The following is a 19528-nucleotide window of genomic DNA, read 5'->3' on the forward strand; positions in this document are numbered from 1 at the left end:
TCCATTTTACTCATGGGACTCAAAGATATATGTAGGACGAGAGCCACCTACTGGTTGACAAAGATAAGACAGTCAAGTCTGGACCACAGGTTCTTTCTGTTCAGGCAGAAGCCTGTCTCCTTCCACTGACTGTTTTTTGTTTACTTTTCAGAGCATAGAAAAAGGCTTTCCTGGGGTTGGGGGACTGACTCCAGTATTGGAATGAATATGTTTCCTTGACTTTCATATCTCTCAAGGAGAAAGCATTCTCAGCTTCAGGCTGGTTATGTCCTAATGGACAGTGTGAACAGCTCTGATGGGAGAGAAATTGTCAGAATGTGTCCTTTGCCTCCAGTCTGCTCAGAGACCCAGAGATCCTGACCCTTAACTTTTCTAGGTTCTGCAGTTCACATGGAAGGATGTGGGAGCCTTCCCATCTGGGAGTGGGGTTGCAAGGGAAATCAGGGAAAATGTCCTGTTTGATGGTGCACTAACTTTCCTGAAGTAAGTTGTCCATTTGAGAAAATCCTACACTCAGATCTTGTCCCTTGACTGCCTAATCAGGAGAAAATTCTCTCCATTACCTTCAATATAAACATGCTTGCATCAGTGCCATACTGACAGGGTTCTTAGGGAGAATACAGACATAAGAAAGGGAATTTCAGAGAACACAAAAATTGTCAGCAGTGTCCCATGGAATAACTGTTTGGATAGAACTGGGAAGAACTAAGGTGATGCACACAGCACTTGAAGAAGTGAATCAGGAGGTGAGGGTAAATTGCTCAGGTAGGAGGAAAGCACTTCGGTTGGGATCTCTGTCATCTCTAATTCACATGTAAAATGATTTTTTTATTCCTTGCCTTCTTTCCTATTCCATCACTTTGTGAGGGAACTAGTTTAGGGGCAAGCTTCCAGGAGAATAATGCAAAAGTGGGCACACCTCTACCCTTTCTGTCTTCAGGTTTCTGAGTTTCAGGGGTCAATATCCACTTACATGCATCTGGGAACAAAACCAGTAAGCACAGGAGCCCTGCCCCTTTGTTGTAAAACAGCTCAGACAGAGAGATGGGGCACCAAAGCTTTCAGGAAGCAAGATTATTATGCAATCCAGCAGCAATTCAGCAGACTCAAGTCCAAAGCCTGAGCCTCAAGAACAAAGGGACCCTTCTTTATATACCATTTAGAGCAGGTTACAGAAATGTGCGGGGAGGGAGCAGGGATTACAGCTTGTCTCATACATGGTCACATGTTATTTCATTGGCCACTTTAACTTCTGGGGTGAGGTGACATTCCCCATATCTGGTTTTTCTTTGTTTCAGTATAGCACTCATTATCTCTCTTATACCTCCCTGCCTTCCTGTCACATTCCTCCCTTGGATGCTCAGACCCACTTTTGGGTCAAAGAGCATCAACTTGATCTAGGGGTTTATATTTCCATAGCATCATTACATCGGTAGCTGGGTTGTTTTTTATGTTTATGGTGGCTTTTATAATGGTCCTGAAGGGGAATTAGGCATGATATTAGGGTGATATCAGCATGCTCCTGATAGACAAGGAACATTGCCCCTAGTAAGGTCTTGAACCCACCTAGGGATTGAGAACCAGCCCATGAACAGGTCATTGTTGCCTTTCAGGTCTGCCCAAGAATAATAAATATGGAAAACCAGAGTTTTGGTAATAACACTTCTTGCTCAGGTAGTGCACATGCACGAGTCATAGTTCAAGGTTTGGGGGTCCCCAAGTAGAGAGCTGACCAAGATTAGCAAGAAGAAAACACAGAAGGGACTCATCCTCAAAGGTAAGATGGGAAACTCCTCAAGCTTTCACCATGCGTAGACTACTCAGCTTCCAGAATGACTAGAGCAGGGCTGACATCTCATGATTGTGGTCTCCTGTTGTCTCCTGGGAGCAGAGTACTGCCCACCTGAAGCGAGCTGGGGCATCCACATGACAGCAATGAGCTACTTGGCTGTGGGGGACCCAGAGACGATCTCTGCTACCTTAACTGCAGTGGAGGTGAACAAAACAACAACAAAAGGGCCCCTCCAGTGGTGCTTTAGCAGTCAAACATTTTATTGCTTTACCTAAACAGCATCCTCTGGTTTATAAGGGTGTGAGGGAATTGTTAGGCTAACGGTAAGTTTCTCTCCTACCCAGTCATTGGTTCTTGAGTGAGTCAACCCAAGGGCCTGCATCTTTTGTCTCAGGGTGAGGTCACCCATTTTTTTGAAGGTCCCCTCGCAGGCCCTTGACTAAAGGGGGTAGAAGCACAAAAAAAATTCAAATGAGGAGAGACCTATCCATTTGATGGAGCTAGACCTAATCCTAAACAAAGATATGAGCAGTAACTGATCCCATTGTAGTTGGGTCTCCTGACATAGTTTTTTAATTGCAATATTAGAGTTTATACATTACTTTCCCTGAACTTGGGGCGGTAGTCTGTGTGCAGCTTTTAAATTATTCCTAAGCTCTTAGCCACCCACTGTACCACCTCAGCCACAAAGGCCAGCCCATTGTCCAATGCAATAAACACAGGTATTCTGAACCCTGGGACGATTTCCTTTAACAGGCATCCAGCCACTTCTTGGATTTTCTCAATTCGAGTAGGTAAGGCTTTTACACATCTGAGAAGGTGCAGACAAACACCAGCAAATATTTACATCCTCTGGTCCATGGCATCCCAGTAAAGTCTATGGTCAGGTTTTTAAAAGGAGCTCCTCCAACACTTTGCACCTAGGGTGGCACTCTTGGCCCTTGTCAGGTATTGTTTTTGGCACACAGACTGTACCTCTCACATATGCCGGAAAGCTTGGAGACATAAAATGCTGGGCCAAAGTGGTCTCAAGAGCTATTTGCCCTAAGGGAATTCCTTTATGGAACTGCTTGACAAATGTAGGAGGCAGTGACTCTGGGATTGCAATATGACCATCAGCAAACTTCCACTATCCACCTGGTAAAAAATTTCCCTCCTCAGCCTTAAACCAAGCCTGTTCTTGTGGTGTATACTGTGGGTCACATTCAGATAAAGGGCACAGGAACAAGGCAGCTGTCAGTGAAGTTGATGTTTGTCCACCTGTGAGGGCTGCTTACCTGGCTTCCCTATCAGCCTTTAGGTTTCCCTTAACAGCTGTTGTCTCCCCCTTCTGCTGCCATTGGCAATGCATGATAGCTACTTGCTTAGGTGCCCATACAGCTTTTAGCAAGTTCAGAATTTCTTGTCCATATTTTAAAGCAGAGTGGAGTACCCAGACTGTGAGTTCTTATCCCAAAGTAAGTTTGTCTACTTTAGCCACCAAGACAGCAAGCAGTGGCTGCCAGGGCACGCAGTCAGGGTTGTCAGTCTTGGGAAATTGCATCAAGTTGTTTTTATAAATAGGCTGCAGGGTGGTGCCAGGAACCTAGCAGCTGGGTCAAAACTTCTACGGCTGTCCCCAGTCTCTCATATACATATAGGAAAAAGGGCTTCATCACATATGGCAAGCCCAGAGCAGGGGCACTTGTGAGTACCCTCCAAATATTTTTAAAGGCCCTTTTGTTTTCTTCTATATCATGGGTTCCCATTCTCCTCCCTTTGTGGATTCATAAAGGGGTTTTGCCAAGAGAGAATAATTGGGGACCCAGATCCAGCAGAAACCTGTAGCTCCTAGAAATTGACAGGTCTTGGGGGCTGGAATGAATAGACAACCTGTTTCCTCTCAGGGCCCAATCTACATTGTCCTTGTGACAGATGAAACCTGGGCTATTTGACAATATCCTGGCAAATCTGGACTTTTTTGGGGGGAGAAGTGGAGGTGGGACCTTATATCCTGCCTTTCACAAAAGGGAAAGAAGGAAGCAAGTTCCTTTCTATAATCCTCCTGAGTTGGTCCAGCCAACAGAAGGCTGAGGTAGGAAGATCAAAAGATGGAGGCCAGCCTAGAATATTATCCTCATTATTTAACTCTATTAAGTTGGCAAAGGTAAAGTTTAAAATATCAATTCTTTGTTTGTTATCAGAGACATGACAAGAATACTGATCTCAATTTGTCAACTACAGAAGAACCTCATGCAATTAACACTTACCCATATCCAGAGAGAATATTGTGCCATCAAAAATTTGCAATAATGAAGAAATAGCAGAGAAACACTCTTTAAAACACCTGTAGTGAATGTATAAAGGAAAACAAAAACAGAGGTACAAACTAACAGGGTTGACATTTGGGAACTTGAAAGTAGTTTTGTTTTCACCTAAGAACCTAAGAAGTATGAACACGTGCAGGCCTTCATAGAAATAGAGGCAAAGGTTCAGGATCACCTACCTCAGAAGCATCTACAACATCCCCACCGGCCCTCTCATTTGCTTTATTGGTGTCCCTAGTGGTGCTCAGCTACAGATCACCCTACTCTCTGGGCTATGACCTGCCTCTGACCCATAGGCTGGGTAGCAAGAGGGCCTTGATAGACCTGAGACACATGAGGAGAATCTCTATTTTCTCCTACCTGAAGGACAGAAATGACTCTGATTCCCAGGAGGAGGTTGATGGCATGCAGGGGCAGAAGGCAAAAGCATCTCTGTCCTCTATGAGATGACCCAGCAGATCTATAACCTCTTCAGCACAAAGGACTCCTCTGCTGCTTGGGAGAAGACCCTTCTGCACAAATTCTGCACTGGCCTCTCTCAGGAGCTGAATGATCTGGAAGCCTGTCCCACACAGGAGGTGAGGAAGGAAGAGCCTCCCCTGATGCATGAAGACTCCACTCTGGCTGTGAGGAAATTCTTCCACAGGATCACTCTCTACCTGGAAGAGAAGAAATATAGCTCTTTTGTCTGCAGATGATTGGAACAGAATTCAATTGTGGAATCCTCCTCTTTCTCAGCAAACTTGCAGGAAAGATTAAGGAGTAAGGAATGACACCAGATCTATCAAAGAAATGCCTCTCAATGACCAATACACCATACACATTTCCAGAAGTTCTTCCATGGTAAAATGCATTTCTGCTGTAACTGTGACAGGAGTATAAACCAATATCATATTGCTCAAGTATGATCATACAGAAATATCTGCTCATCTCTTTATGACAATATTCATTAATGAATCTATATACAAAATGTAAATTATGACCATTGACATTACCTCATGCATATATTGACATTTTGGCTAATGTAATAAAAATACATTCTTTATTTTTAGTCAATTCCCTATTTTGTTTTGTTCATTAAAGTTTTACTATAAAATCAGGCTATGTGTGTTTATCCTTTTAAGCAGCATCAAGCCTGATTTGGCAACTTGTTTAAAATTGAGTGCTAGAATTGATTTATCCATTATTGTTAGATGTAAATTAAAAGGAAAAATTCACTTAATCTAAGCCAGGCTGTATGTGATTGTCAGGGTATAGAGGTAAACAAATACATTCTTTGATTTCCTGTGTCTTTTATTTTTGTAGAGAAAGAAACCAAAAAAAACCATATTTGTACTGAACCAATGCAGTTCCATTAAATCAGTCATGACAAGTAAGGAAAACTCAAGAAATTATTTTACAAAACGTAGACTGAGGCACGTTTGGACATAAAAAAAAAAAAGGAGAGCTCTCCGTCATATAAGTTCATTGATAGACGTTAGGGACAAATGTCCACTGCCACTTGAATATTGACTTTGCCACCTGTAGAAACCACAATGCCTAAGGGTAATTATGTGGGTCCACTGTGTTCATTTGAGGAGAGGGTGTTCAGAGAGAAAATGTTGTTGATGTTATGTTGACTATCAGCAAGCTGCTCTCAGGACTGAAACCATCACTCCAGGGTGAAAACAGATGGAACTGGTGAAGTGCAGTGAGAGCTGTATAAGTAGAATTAAGGAGCAGATGACTGGAGGTGATGGAAAGGGACTAGGAGGAGAGAGTTCACTCATCCGTTTCTCTTCCAGGAGCCACTTTCCTGCTTTCACTTTCATCTTATTCAGACTCTCATTTCTTTTCCTTTTGCTTCAGGGTTCTGAACTGCAATGGAAGCTTTCCAGAAATGTTGACAGGAGAAAAAGAGAAAATGATACCTTAAAATTATTGAAAACACATTTTCAGAACTTTTCCTTTCCAATTTTACCTCACTAATTTAGTTCTAGCATTAAGATAAAAGGAAGAAATTGCAAAGCAGCATGACATTCCTTTGCCTGGAAAAATATTAGATCAAAGAATGTATAAAAATTTAAACATTCATAAATCAAAACAAGCTCAGATTCACTTTTTGGATCTCCAGCACCACTTCATGTCTGTGAGAGGAAGAAAGCTGTCCCAAGGAGCTCAGCTGAACCACCTCACCCTGGCCAGAGGGGAAGAGCCCGGACTGGGGGTGTGGCTCCAGTGACAGAGGCCTGACAAGCAAGGCTGGCCTGAGCTCCCACCCCAGGGCAGGAATAAAAAACCTGAAGTTAATGTTTCTTAAGTGGAGAGGAAAACAGAAGAGATCCCAAAATGCATGTCAGCTTTTCCATCCATACTCTATTTGTGCAAATATTTTTTCTTGTAGCTTTTATGCAACCGATGCACTTCAAGAAATCATGTTACTATATTAAATATGTTCATATTAAATCATCACATTCAGTAATACAACAATTGTTACACTAATAGTCCATCATGATTGTAATTAGTTACATTTTAATCAGTGGAAGCTACACAGTTGTAAATTTTTTGGACAGAATTGAACAACCAACTCAGTCCTTCATCAATATAAATCATTGCCAGTGATGATGTGACAATTCCTGGGAATTATTGGTTTTAACAAGTTATGGAATTTGCATCCTCACACTAGTTTACTGCAGCAGATTAAAACAAAATTCATTGGGACAGCCACCAAGAATTCTTTTACCTACCTCCTTGCAATTTTCCACTTGGTTTTATGAACATTCCAGTCTCATGTGGATCCAATCCACAAATCTCCAAATTACCAAGTTCATAAAGGCTTACACACTTCCTTTATAAAATGAAAGTAGAAAACTGGATCAGCAAAACAGTTACTCAGTACTCAAAAGAGTCAAAAAGAGGTAAACGCCAGCTTAAATACACATAAACTGTGGATCCCCTCTGCCCAAGTTCCTCCTGACTTACCAACTCTGCCATCAGTGAAAACCATTCAGGTGACCTCATCTTTCCTCTCCCTAGCTACAGAGTCCTTTTCTAAAACTCAGCCTCTGCAGGTTCCCCGCAAACCAGCACAAACTCACAGATGTCCCCAAAATGCTGACCGTGCTGCTGAGTAGAAGATGCCTCCCCAGCGCTATGAGTGGTACTGTTAATAGCACTGGTGCAGTCTATGATCAGAAGACTTCCAAATTCTTTATGTCCCACTGGGAAGAATGCATGCAGGACACATGGGTGTAAAGGAGTTTTTTAAAAGTTAGGAAAGGAAAGTACAAAAGGGAGCATGGTGGGGCCCAGGTGGAAGCAAGAAGCTGAGATAGTGTGTTTCTGCTCTTCAGGTGCATATAAAACCTAAAATAACTAATGGGAAGGGGAAAGCCAGATGATTCCCATCTAATAATCAATGAATGGGGAGGAACATAGGCCATTCCCAGCCTGGTGAGAGCAGTTCCTTAGCCAAAGCATAGTTAATCAGAGATGTAATATTTTTCTATGAGTCCCAAACTTTCCCTAATTTTAGCCTACCTCAAATTCCCCCTAAGAGACAATAGTCCAAAAAATTCTTTTGGAATTTTTGGGGGGTGGGTCCATCTTCAGTATCTGCTTGGAGCTGACAGGGGCAACTTACCCTGCCTACAAGGGGAAATTGTCACTCCTATTTCTTTCCCTTGGGGCTCATTTAGACACAGGTGTCTGAAATATTGTCCAGCGCAGTCAAGGTTCCTCATGGACATCTTGGCTATTCATGGAGAGATTGTTTTTCTATAAAGGTCAATAGCCCTGTTGCCTCATGATTTGAGACCTAAATGCTTTTATTCTGGAAACAATAAATCTGATTTAGAAGGCATAACCCAAACATTAACAATGATTAGAGCATCAGAAGGGGCCCTGCCAAGTGTAGCAGGAAGGATAAACAATCTAAGCTTTCATTTTGAAAAGTGGCAGAGAATCTTATGGTTGCTTTGCCTATAGATGTTTGTACCTGTACCTATTTTTAACTCTTAGATGGTCCTCTGTTTGGATAGCCACTGTAGTGGGCAGTTAAGGACTGTTTGGAGTAATATCTACATTGAGACCAGGTGTAGCAGGGGGCAGGTGTCAGTCCAATTAGAGAATGAACATCCAAGAGTCAGTTTTGAACAGAAAGAAGACTCCCAGTGTTCTAGACGGAAGTTAGATGCCATTAAAAGATACATTGCCTTTGCTTAAACAGAAGGCCTTGGCCAAAGACAAGAGTTTGACTTTTCTCAGAAGCTTGGAAGGCTTAACTAGTAGAGCACATGCATAAGAGACCCTTTTAAAAAATCTGTTGGCTTTGGTTACTTTTAGAGGTCTGGCATAATTGAATCCATCTAGATCTGGAGATGTGCCCAATTTGTATAGTCCTTTTGAACTGTCTCAGGTGAATGAAGGCCACTTGTTTCTCTAAGAAGTTGGGGGATGCCAATCGCTTGGGGGTTGGTTCCTCTTTGTTTTTTAATTTTATTTTACCATTTGTACATTTACCTACATGTGTATACATTATTTGGGTACCTCATCCCCTCTCTACCTCTTGGTTGAACCTGTTCCACCCTCTTGTTCTATAGTTTTTTTGAAGAACATAGCGGTTTTGCTAGACTGTGATATAGCTAGATATACGGGGAGATTCCTTGTGTTGGTTCCACGCAAATGTGTATTACAACCTAAATTGGTTCTCTACCAGACTTCTTCACTACTTCTTAGTCCCCAAGGCCTCTGCCAGTTTAAGATTATTATATTTGGTCCTATACAGGGAGCATATCAACCACAGGCAAGTTTCTGGTTGCCTTCCCTTTCCCTATCCCTCCCATACACAGTCTCCCCTTCGTGTGTGACCCATGCCCAATATTATTTCTGCATTCGTTTTAGTTCTATAATCCACATATGAAGGAGAACATGTGATTTTTGGCCTTCTGAGCATGACTGACTTTGCTTAAGATGATGTTCTCCAGATCCATTCATTTACCTGAAAATAAGAAAATTTCATTCTTCTTTGTGGTTGAATAAAATTCCATTGCGTATAAATGCCACACTTTCTTAATCCATTTGTCAGTAGTGGGGCATCTTGGCTTTTCATAGCTTGGCTATTGTGAATAGTGCTGCAATAAACATGAGTGTGTAGGTACCTTTGTATTAACCAAAGTCACTTTCAGGGAATATCCCTAGGGGTGGTATTGCTGGATCATATGGTAGATCTATGTTTAGTTTTTTTAAGAAGCCTCTATATTGCTTTCCATAGTAGTTGTACTAGCTTACTTTCCCACTAGAACTGTATGTGGGTTCCTTTTCCCCACATACTTGCCAAAATTGTTGATGGTGGTATTCTTCATGGTAGAAATTCTAATAGGAGTAAGGGAATCTTAGTGTGGTTTAGATTTGCATTTCCTCTATGGCCAGGGATGGTGAGCATTTTTTCATGTGTTTTTTGGTCATTTGGACTTCTTACTTTAAAAAAGTTCTGTTTAGTTCAGTTGCCCATTTCTTTATTGGTTCATTGATTTGGGGAGAGTTAGTTTTTTGAGCTCCCTGTATATTCTGGTTATCAGTCCTTTGTCTGATATATAGCCACCGAGTATTTTCTCCCACTCTGAGGGTGGTCTCTTCAGTTTAGACACCATTTCTTTTGTTATGCAGAAGATTCTAGCTTCATGTAGTCCCATTTGTCCATCCTTTCTCTTAGTTTTTAAGCTCCTGGAGTTCTACTGAGGAACTCTTTTCCTATACCTATTTCTTCCAAACTATTTCCTGCTCTTTCCTGTACTAACTTCACAGTTTCTGGTCTGATATTAAGGTCCTTAATCCATTTTGAGATGATACTAGTACAGGGTGATAGGCATGGATCTAGTTTCAGTTTTCTGCAGGCAAATAACCACTTTTCCCAGCAACATTTGTTGAAGAGGCTGTCTATTCTCCATCGTAAGTTTTTGGCACCTTTGTCAAAAATAAGATGGGCATAGCTGTGTGGATTCATATCCGGGTCCACTATTCTGTTCCACTGGTCTTCGTATCTGTTTTTGTACCAGTACCATGCTGTTTTTATTGTTATGGCTCTGTAATATAGTTTGAAGTTGGGTATTGTGATACCTCTAGCATTGCTCTTTTTGCTGATCATTGCTTTGAATATTCGCGGTCTCTTGCATTTCCAAATAAACTTTAGGGTAGATTTTTCAATCTCTGTGATAATCTCATTGGGATTTTGATGGGAATTGCATTGAACATGTAGATTGCTTTTGGTAGTATAGCCATTTTTACTATGTTGATTCTACCAATCCATGAGCAAGGGAGATCTTTCCACCTTCTGTAGTCTTCCTCAATCTCTTTCTTCAGGGATTTGTAGATCTCCTTGTAAAGGTCATTCACATCCTTTTTAAGTTTACTCCTAGGTATTTGATTTTTTTTTTTTGAGGCTAGGGCAAATGGAACTGTTTTCATATATTATTTCTCAATTTGTTCATTGTTAGGGTATAGAAAGGCTACTGATTTTTTAAGTTGATTTTCTCTCCTGGTACTTTGCTGAAGCTGTGTATGGTATCTAGAAGCTTTTTGGGTCTTTGAGGTACAGAATCATGTCTTCTTCAAATAGGATACTTTGACTATTTCTTTACCCATTTGTATTCTTTCTATTTCTTCTTGCCATATAGCTCTGGCTAGGAATTCCAGGATTATGATGAATAAGGGTGGGGAAAGTGGGCATCCTTGTCTCATTCCTGACTTTTGAGAAAATGATTTCAGTTTTTTCTGCATTAAGTATGAAGTTGGCTATAGTTTTGTCATATATAGCCTTTATAATGTTGGGGTACATTCCTTTATTCCTAGTTTTCTTAGAGCTTTTATTATGAAATGGAGTTGAACCTTATTGAAGGCTTTTTCTGCATCTATTCAGATGATCAAGTGGATTTTGTCTTTGCTTCTATTAATGGGCTGTATTACATTTATTGATTTGCACATGATGAAATATCCATGCATCCCTGAGATGAAACTGACTTGGTTATGGTGAATGATCTTTCTGGTATGTTTGTGAATTCAGTTTGCCATTACCTTATTGAGGATTTTTGCATCAATCTTCACTAAGGAGATTGGCCTGTAGCTCTCCTTTTTGATGTGTCCTTGTCCAGTTTTGGGATGAGTGTAACACTGGCTTTATAGAGTGAATTAGGCAGTGTTCCTTCTCTTTCTATTTCATAGAAAAGTTTAAGGGGTGTTGGTATTAGTGCTTCTTTAAAGGTCTGGTAGAAATCATCAGAGAATCTGTCAGGTCCTGGACTTTTCTTTTTTGGGAGACTCTTTATTGATGCTTCAGTTTCATTATGTGGTATAGATCCATTTAGGTGGTTAATATCCTCTTGGATCAGTTGTGAATGGTCGTAAGTGTCTAGAAATCTGTCCATTTCTTCAAGATTTTCCAATTTATTGGAATACAGTGTCTCCAAGTAGTCTCTGATGATCCCCTGGATTTCCTTGGTGTTTGTTATTGTGTCCCCTTTTGCATTTCTGATTTTACTGATTTTGGTCTTTTCCCTCCTCATTTTAGTCAGATTTGCCAGGGGCTTGTCAATCTTCTTTATTTTTTCAAAAAACCATCATTTTGCTTCATTCCTTCTTTGTACGGTTTTTTTGGTCTCTATCCCATTAATTTCAGCCCTTATTTATATTATTTCTCTCCTTCTGCTTGATTTGGGTTTTCCTTGTTCTTGTTTTTTCTAAGAGTGTCAGATGTAGCATTTGGTCATTTGTTTGATATCTTTCTGTCCTTTTACTATATGCATTTGTGGCTATGAACTTTCCTCTTATGACTGCTTTTGCTGTGTCCTATAGATTCTGGTAGGTGGTGTTTTCATTTTCACTAACTTCCAGGAACCTTTTGATTTCCTCTCTTATTTCTTCTATAACCCACTCACTGATTGTTGAGCAATGTGTTATTCAGCCTCCAATTATTTACATGTTTTCTGCTGTTGCTAGGTAGAGTATCCTAGAGCTGAAATTATTTTCATTCAGTGCCCAAAACACCTTAGTCCAAGCCCTCTTTGCTTTTAATGTTTCTGTTGAGAAATCTGCTGTGATATTCATGGGTTTACTTTTATACATTTTTTGTTTTTCTCTTTTACAGTCTTCAATATTCTTTCTTTGTTCTCTGTGCCAGTTATTTTAATGATAATATGCCATGGAGAGGTTCATTTGTCAAATCTGTTGTCCTGGAGGCTTCCTGTACCTGAATGGACATCTCTTTCTTGAGATTTGGGAAACTGTCTGTTATTACTGTATTGAATACATTATGTATACCTTTGGCTTGCAATTCTCCTTCAATGCCCATGATTCTCAGGTTTGGTCTTTTGATGGAGTTGCTGAATTATTAATATTCCTCTCACAACTCTTGAGTTGTTTGACTAAGAGTTCTTCTGTTTTTTCTTTAATTTCTATTTTATCTTTGAGCTATGTGATTCTGTCTTCCACTTGTTCTAGTCTGCTGCAATGGCTTCCATTGTGTTTTTTGTTTGACTAAAGGGATGTCTTATTTCCAGGATTTCTGTTTGGTTCTTTTTTCTGAGGTTTTCCATATCTTTGTTCAACCCCTCTTTTATATTTTGTGTTGCCTTCTTTATTTTATAGCTCTTTTTTTATAGTGATCTTTGTTTTACTTTGGTATTTGTTGAAGTTCTCTTGAGTTCATTTAGTGGCTTCTGTGTCTTCTCAAGTTCTTTATTTGTGGTGTCTTGAAATTTCTTGAGTGCATCTTGTACTTCTGGTTAACCATGTCTAGTATCTTCTCCATGAGTTTCTCAGTGACCTCTTCCATGATTTCCTCTGTGAGGAATTTTTTGTGGTCACCATTGGACTCATCAGTGACATTCTCATTGTTTTGTTGGGGTAATGAACTGGGTATCTATTTCCTTCATTTCCCACTAAATCCTCTATTGACTTTTTTTTTGAGAAGTGTAGTTTTCTTCCCTTCTTTTCCCCATAGTTCCAATTGGTGGTGTGAAACTATGTACTTGATTGGCTAGTTGGTGGTTTTAATTGCCTGTTTTCTTTCCCTTGATTTAATTTCTGTGTTGTAACTAACTTAGTTGTTTGCTAGGCTGATGTTCTATTTCTGTCCCTGGCCTAGAGATGTAAATTACCAATTTCAAATTCATAGTTTCAATGCCAGACCATTTATTTACCTATTATATAGAAACCCCTTGGTGATAATATCTATAAACAGTGTGAGTTGGTGGGGGTAATGGTTGTTTGGCTAGAGATAGAAACTTGGGTAATTGGTAAAGATGGCATGAAAGGGGAGCAGATAAAGGGGAGTGGGTAGGGAAAGAGATATGGGGGCTGCTGGGTTTTGTGGCCCTCGTGTGTGTGTAGGTGCATTTCCACTGCTGTAGTGGAGGGTGCTTGTGTCAGGGATTTCGGGGGCTGGGGGTGTGTTTGGTTGGTACAGTAGGCCAGGCAGTGGGAGGTGAGTGTGTAGAGGGAAGGGTAGTGTAGTTACAGGTTGGGGAAGGATAGGAGGAGGCAAAGACAGGGAAGAGTGGATGAGAAGGGGCAGAAAGAGTAGTTGGGAGGGAGAATAATGTATTATACCACAAGAAAAGGAAGGAAAGTGGAGGTGGTAAGACGAGGGATAAGAAAACAGAGATGGTAAAGTTAATAATACAAAAAAAAAAAAAAACCAGGTACAGCACAACAAAAAATTCAGTCTGCTCAGCAAAAGTTCTGAACTTATTCCTTTGGTGTCCAATCCTGGTATTAGCACTTGGTATTCTGGGCTTTGTGGGGAAGGGTGCTGCCCCTCTTGTGAGATAGCTGGAGTGGAGTTGGTGTGGAGATGGCTGGAAAGTTTTTTTTCTTTTTTTTTTTTTTCCGCTTTCCTTGTTCTTATGGTCTGTCCATTACAAGCACGAGCTCTGAAGTGGTCCCACCAGGTGACTGGCTTTTGACCCATATTTGGTTCCTTATGTCCCCAGGGCAGGTTGCAATAGGTACCTGAGTTAACTCACTGCCAGTTCATGCAAGGTGGTCAGATCTATTGTTTTTACCAAACAGCAGCTGAGTTTCCCTACAGCTACAACTCTGGCTGTTCAGCTCCTCCCCTAGCAATGTGGGATAATTGTTTAGAGTACCACCCTCAGTCTTGTAAGACTAGTTTATCAATCCACTATGGCCCTGCTTTGGGGGGTTGGCTTGTCACCCCATCCCCACTCTCAGCCTTTGTTACTTTTCCTACCGTTGTTCATAGTTTGGCTCTTTGCCCCATTCCCATTCTCTGGGGCAGGTTTAGTGTTCCACCCCACCCCCACTGTTGGTGTTAGATTACAATTTGCTATTTATGCTTTTCAGTTTTGTTGGGGGCGGGGCTTTCAATCTGCCCAGGCGCTGTGCTGGATTATGTTCTGGTGGGGGTGGGTAAAAGTGGTGCATGTTGCTAACCTGTTGTGTCTGCAGGTTTACCCAGGCAGCTTTGAAGCCAGCAGGTAGGGAGAAATGGCATGCCCCTTTTCTAAAGGCAGACACTTACTGAGTCTTGGTTCAGCCTGTCAGGACATAAGGAGGCTTTCCACAGGCTAGGGGTTCAGGATGCCACAGAGTTTGATTCTGATTGATGCTCTATCTTCTGCTTATTGAAATAAAAGAAAGGGAGAAATGACCTGGTGCTTTTTTCCCAGTGCAGACATGCCCTGTTGGCTGTGCAAAGCCAGGATTTTTCCAGCTGTTAGGTGCAATTAAAAGCTGTTTTAATGGTCACACCTTGAATTTTATGTGCACCTAATGTGTTGGCAGCTATTATTTTAGCTAGAAGCAATCAGAACTACCCAAGTGTAGCTCCTATATCTCATGGTGGTTTCTGAAGTCACAGAGTTCAGGATTTCTGATTTCTTACCCTAACTGCCATCTTGGATATCCTCTTAGTTCTTCTTAAACTGTTTCCCTGAACAGTCATCACTAAATATTCTGTAAGTTTGGCAGTTTTGTCCCTCGGAGCAGGAGTAGCTTCTCCCAGAATGTCATAGCTTTTTCCAGAAAGTCAGAGTTCATCCCACAGAGAAAGGGGAGTAACACAGCAAACAGATCAGAAGCAATGCCAATGTGACCTTTCTAGCCAAATTAAGCAAAAAGGAGATTTATTAAAAAGTTACTTGTAGGCTGGGATTAATTAAATCTAATTGTCCCATAGGTGATGCACCATCACCCTTAAGTTGCTTTAAACTGTCAACAAACAACAATTATAAAGCTTTCCAAGGAAAATACAAAAAGGAGCCAATACTTAAGAATGTCTGTCCTCACAGACAGATAAACACATGTCAGAATCATTTTCCATGGGCTTGTCTATAAATGTTCCAGTAGAATCAGAAGTGTAATGACTAAACTTAAAATAACCATGGTTAATAGTTTAGCAATTAATATAATAGTTTTGTACTACTAAATCTCTCTTATCACAATTGGGAACATATGCACAAATTTGTCAGAAGAGTATAGTGTCTTTTTATAACAATTTTACAAGGCTTATATACTTGAATATAAATCACACCTAACCTACAATGGCACCAGTAGCAGCATCACAGTTTAAAACTTGACTTCTGGTTAGGTAAGTGACAAGTTAGGTAAAATAACCCTAAATTTTCCAATGGTTGGGGAAGGTAGTGTCAGTAATTTCAAATAGCCCCTGTTTTAATGTTTAATTGTGTATCATATATATAAAATAATGTTTATCTATCCAATTTCAGACAAACCAATGTTTACCTGATGAACAGATGTCAGATAAACCAATGTTAATCTGACAAACAGATGTCAGGCCTGAATGGCAGAATTTTAGCATTTTTCATAAAGAAAAGAAATGTCAAAGACCTTATTTGAAATAATGTACCTTAGATAAAAGATCTATAGCTGTTAACATATATGTACTTTTAACTCTATAAATGATTTATGGCATTTAGATACACATACAAGGTACAATAATATTAGAACCACTTAAAAGAATTTTTACTTAGTTTAAATTTAGTTTCCTCAGTGTCACCAGAAAAATGTTTTAGGGTTTTTACATCTGGCAAAAGACTAATTTAGGCAAGATGCAAAGACAAGTAAATAACTTCAAATGGACTAGATAGAGAGCTTGTCATCTTAATTTTTGGTTAGCAGGATGAAAAAACTCCCAGTATTCAGGATACAGCCAAGTGAATATGTGGGCTTCCCCTATGCTGGCTGGTGGAAGAGAGAATGGGAAAGGAAATGAGGAAAATCCATTCATTCCTTACCCCTGCACAAGGGCTTCTGAATGGAATTCCCTATGCTGAATGGTGGAGAGATAAAGTGAGGGAAAGGGAAGGAGGAAGATTTCTCTTTGAGAGAGAGCAAGTTTGGTTTCAAGATCTGCAAGTTGTCCCTCTTATATCTTGAAGGTCTCAGTTGCAGGTCCTCTAGACCTGCCTTGCCAAAAAGTAATTCCTGCAGACATCTCTGTGCAAACAAGCTGTGGAATGTCCCAACTTCCTACCATTCTCCAAATGGCCAGTCTCTTACCCAATCACACATATATAAACTTATTATTGTGTCTTGGAACAATCTTTGTAAAAACCTGAGTTTAGATAACACTGTTTTTAATAAAACTCTTAGGAAGAAAATTAAACTATCTTTTTGATAATATTGTAGAAAAATGATCTTTCCTATCAAAGTATTTATTACCCTCTTAGATTACTTAAAAATTCCTCAGGTTACCATCTTAGGTGACTTGCATGTTTAAAGGGTCCTTGCTTCTTCTTCCACATTCCTGTACGATTCCATTACCCACCAAACTGTATGCCCTAACCTATCCCCACAATCCTTTTAGCTAATCAGGAAAGATTGTGAAACTTTGACCTGGACAAATCCCAGGTGAGGGGCAGGTATGACTGCATCAGGGATATAAGGAGGAGCTGCTGTCAGCCATTTTGCGCTTGTGTGTTTGCTCAAATGGAGTGAGCACATGCTTGCACCCTTTTGATCAAGAGAGATTACATTGTCAAGAATTTCTTTGTCTCTTGTGTGTCTGTTTTCGGCACCAAGGGGTTATTAATTCCAACAATAGTAATCTATAGAAACATGTGGATTAATAAATCTAATTATAAAAGAGTTAAATGTAAATTACACTCATGATATAATGAAACAGATTATTATCCATAAAATTTATTTTAGTCCTAAGGTGGAAAATAGTTAGGCCTGGTTGCAATTAGAATTTTAGATAACCTTAGAGACAGTTGTGAATAATAACATTATAAAAGTAGCTTAAGAACCATCCTGAAGACATCTAAACAAAGAAAGGAGACTTAGAAACTATCTTTAGAATCTGCAAATAATAGTATTCACAAACAATTACAGCAGGTAAGCATAAGCAGCAACCATGAGATGAAGACAGGTAAAAATCATTTTAATTTAACTTTCAAACTCTAATAATCTTTATTTAAAATCAGGTAGACAGATCCCAGAGGGTCTAATGCAGGAAGTTCTAATGCTAGCCACTACTCTAAAGCCTTATTCACTCTTTACAATACAACAAAACAAGCACCCAAAACAAAGGAGCTAGACAGAGCAAAGGCTAAGAATCTCAAACAGAAATTTTCCATCAGTTGGTGCAAGAACTAATAGAACTCTCAATGCGTCTCTTAACAAGACAATGACCCAAACTCAGAAAATCACCCCAAGGGCCAAAAGAATCCAAAGCTAAGAGTTTCTTAGTAAGTATTTTAACCTTAAAATCTGACCCCATTGCTCTCACTCTAGAGACAACCCACTTTCAGTCTGCTAAAAACACACACCCTTCTCAACAAATTTGCTGTCACTTTTACTGAGTCTTCTACTACTGGAGGCAAGAACTGAGGCAAATCTCCAAGGCCATTTTCTGGCAGCACCTCCAAAGGCAGTTTAAGGCCTGAGGCCAGTCTGCCAGGGAGTGTCCCTCAGTCTCTGGCAAAATGCCCATAGCTTGGAACACTAATGATGGGGGATGGGCAAAAAGGGAAGTGGGGAGAGAGAAGAGTGAAGATGCATGGTGACCACAGGAAAAAGGCAGTGGCTCTCATGATTGGCACCTAAGACCTCTCGGGAAGTCCTGACCATTCTCTCCACCTGGGCCAGATGGCAAACTTGAGCCCTGTGGCAATGGCCACCCTTGTAGTTCTGCCCTTCCCAACAGCATGTCTACCAGGATGCAGTCACAGTGGCAGATTGTGGGGGCATGTATGCCCCCCACAAGCCTCATGCCACAGGGGTTGGGCTAATGCAGCACATCCCAACATCTCCTAGCAGCATGCTGTGGGTAAGATGCTGATGCAGAAGGGGCACAAGGGCCTGAAGACAGGAGGGATGTGTTAGAAGAAAACAAATCAATAAACACAGCATCTTGCCTTTTAACTCCTAGCTAGCTTCATCAAAAAAATGTTTATGGCGCTGGTGTAGTCTATGATCAGAAGACCTCCAAATTCTTTATGCCCACCAGGAAGAATCCATAGCAAGACACATGGGTGTAAAGGGAGTTTATCAAAAGTCAGGAAAGGAAAATTCAAAAGGGAGCAGAATGTTTCTTCTCTTTCAGTGCTTTTAGAACCTACAATAACCAATGGGAAGGGGAGAAGCAGGTGATTCCCATCCAATAATGAATGGAAAGGGGCATGGGTGGTTCCCAGCCAGGTGAAGGCACTTCCTAAGCCAAAGCATTGTTATTCTAAGATGTAATATTTTTCTGTGAGTCCTGAACTTTCCCTATTTTTAGCCTACCTCACTACAGTCCTCTGAGAACAGGAGTGGCTGTCCTTGAGTATTAAAGTAGCACAAAGCAACATAGACAGTCACCAGGAATATAGCCGTCTCCTGTTGTTGGATTCATGAATAATGAAAGTTGCCAGCTTGCCCCATAGAGGCCAGATAGAGAATCATCAGATTCTCTATCTGCTCAAGGCGGGAGTGATGCTCAGCTACAGCCCTGCCTGCTCACTTGGGGGTCAAACACCTTGGAGGTGTGGCCTGGAAAACAGGGAAACCCTTTACCTGTTAAGTCACCTGAAAGAATTTCCTCTTACCTTTGCCTGAATGACAGGGTAGATTTCAAATTCCCTTGGAAAAGTGAGAAATCATCCAAATCCAGAAGGTGGAAATGACCTGTATCTACCGCAGTTTGCTGCAACAGATCTTCAACCTGTTCAAGGTGCAGAACAGCCATGCTGGTTGAGATAAAATCATCCTGGATGAATACTCTCTAGGCTTGGTCAGAGTCTGAAATGACTGAAGCCAGGAAATAAAGAAACTCCATTCTGTCAGCACTGGGAAGTTGCTGTCCAGAGCCATTTCCATGCAACACTCCACTATTTGCACAAAAAAGAATACAGCGCCTGTGCCTGGGATGTGGTTGATGGGAAATTGAAGTGTCCTTTTCCCTCCTAAGAAATCCTGAAAGAGAAGTCAG

General features: G+C 40.7%; 1 pseudogene; it reads left to right on the top strand.

Moving 5' to 3' along the window:
- The first annotated feature begins 713 nt into the window (after positions 1 to 713).
- On the top strand, positions 714 to 4871 carry LOC141415461 (interferon alpha-4-like; annotated as a pseudogene).
- The last annotated feature ends 14657 nt before the right edge of the window (positions 4872 to 19528 follow it).

The sequence above is a fragment of the Castor canadensis genome, chromosome 13 (assembly GCF_047511655.1).
Source record: "Castor canadensis chromosome 13, mCasCan1.hap1v2, whole genome shotgun sequence".
Classification (NCBI taxonomy): domain Eukaryota; kingdom Metazoa; phylum Chordata; class Mammalia; order Rodentia; family Castoridae; genus Castor; species Castor canadensis.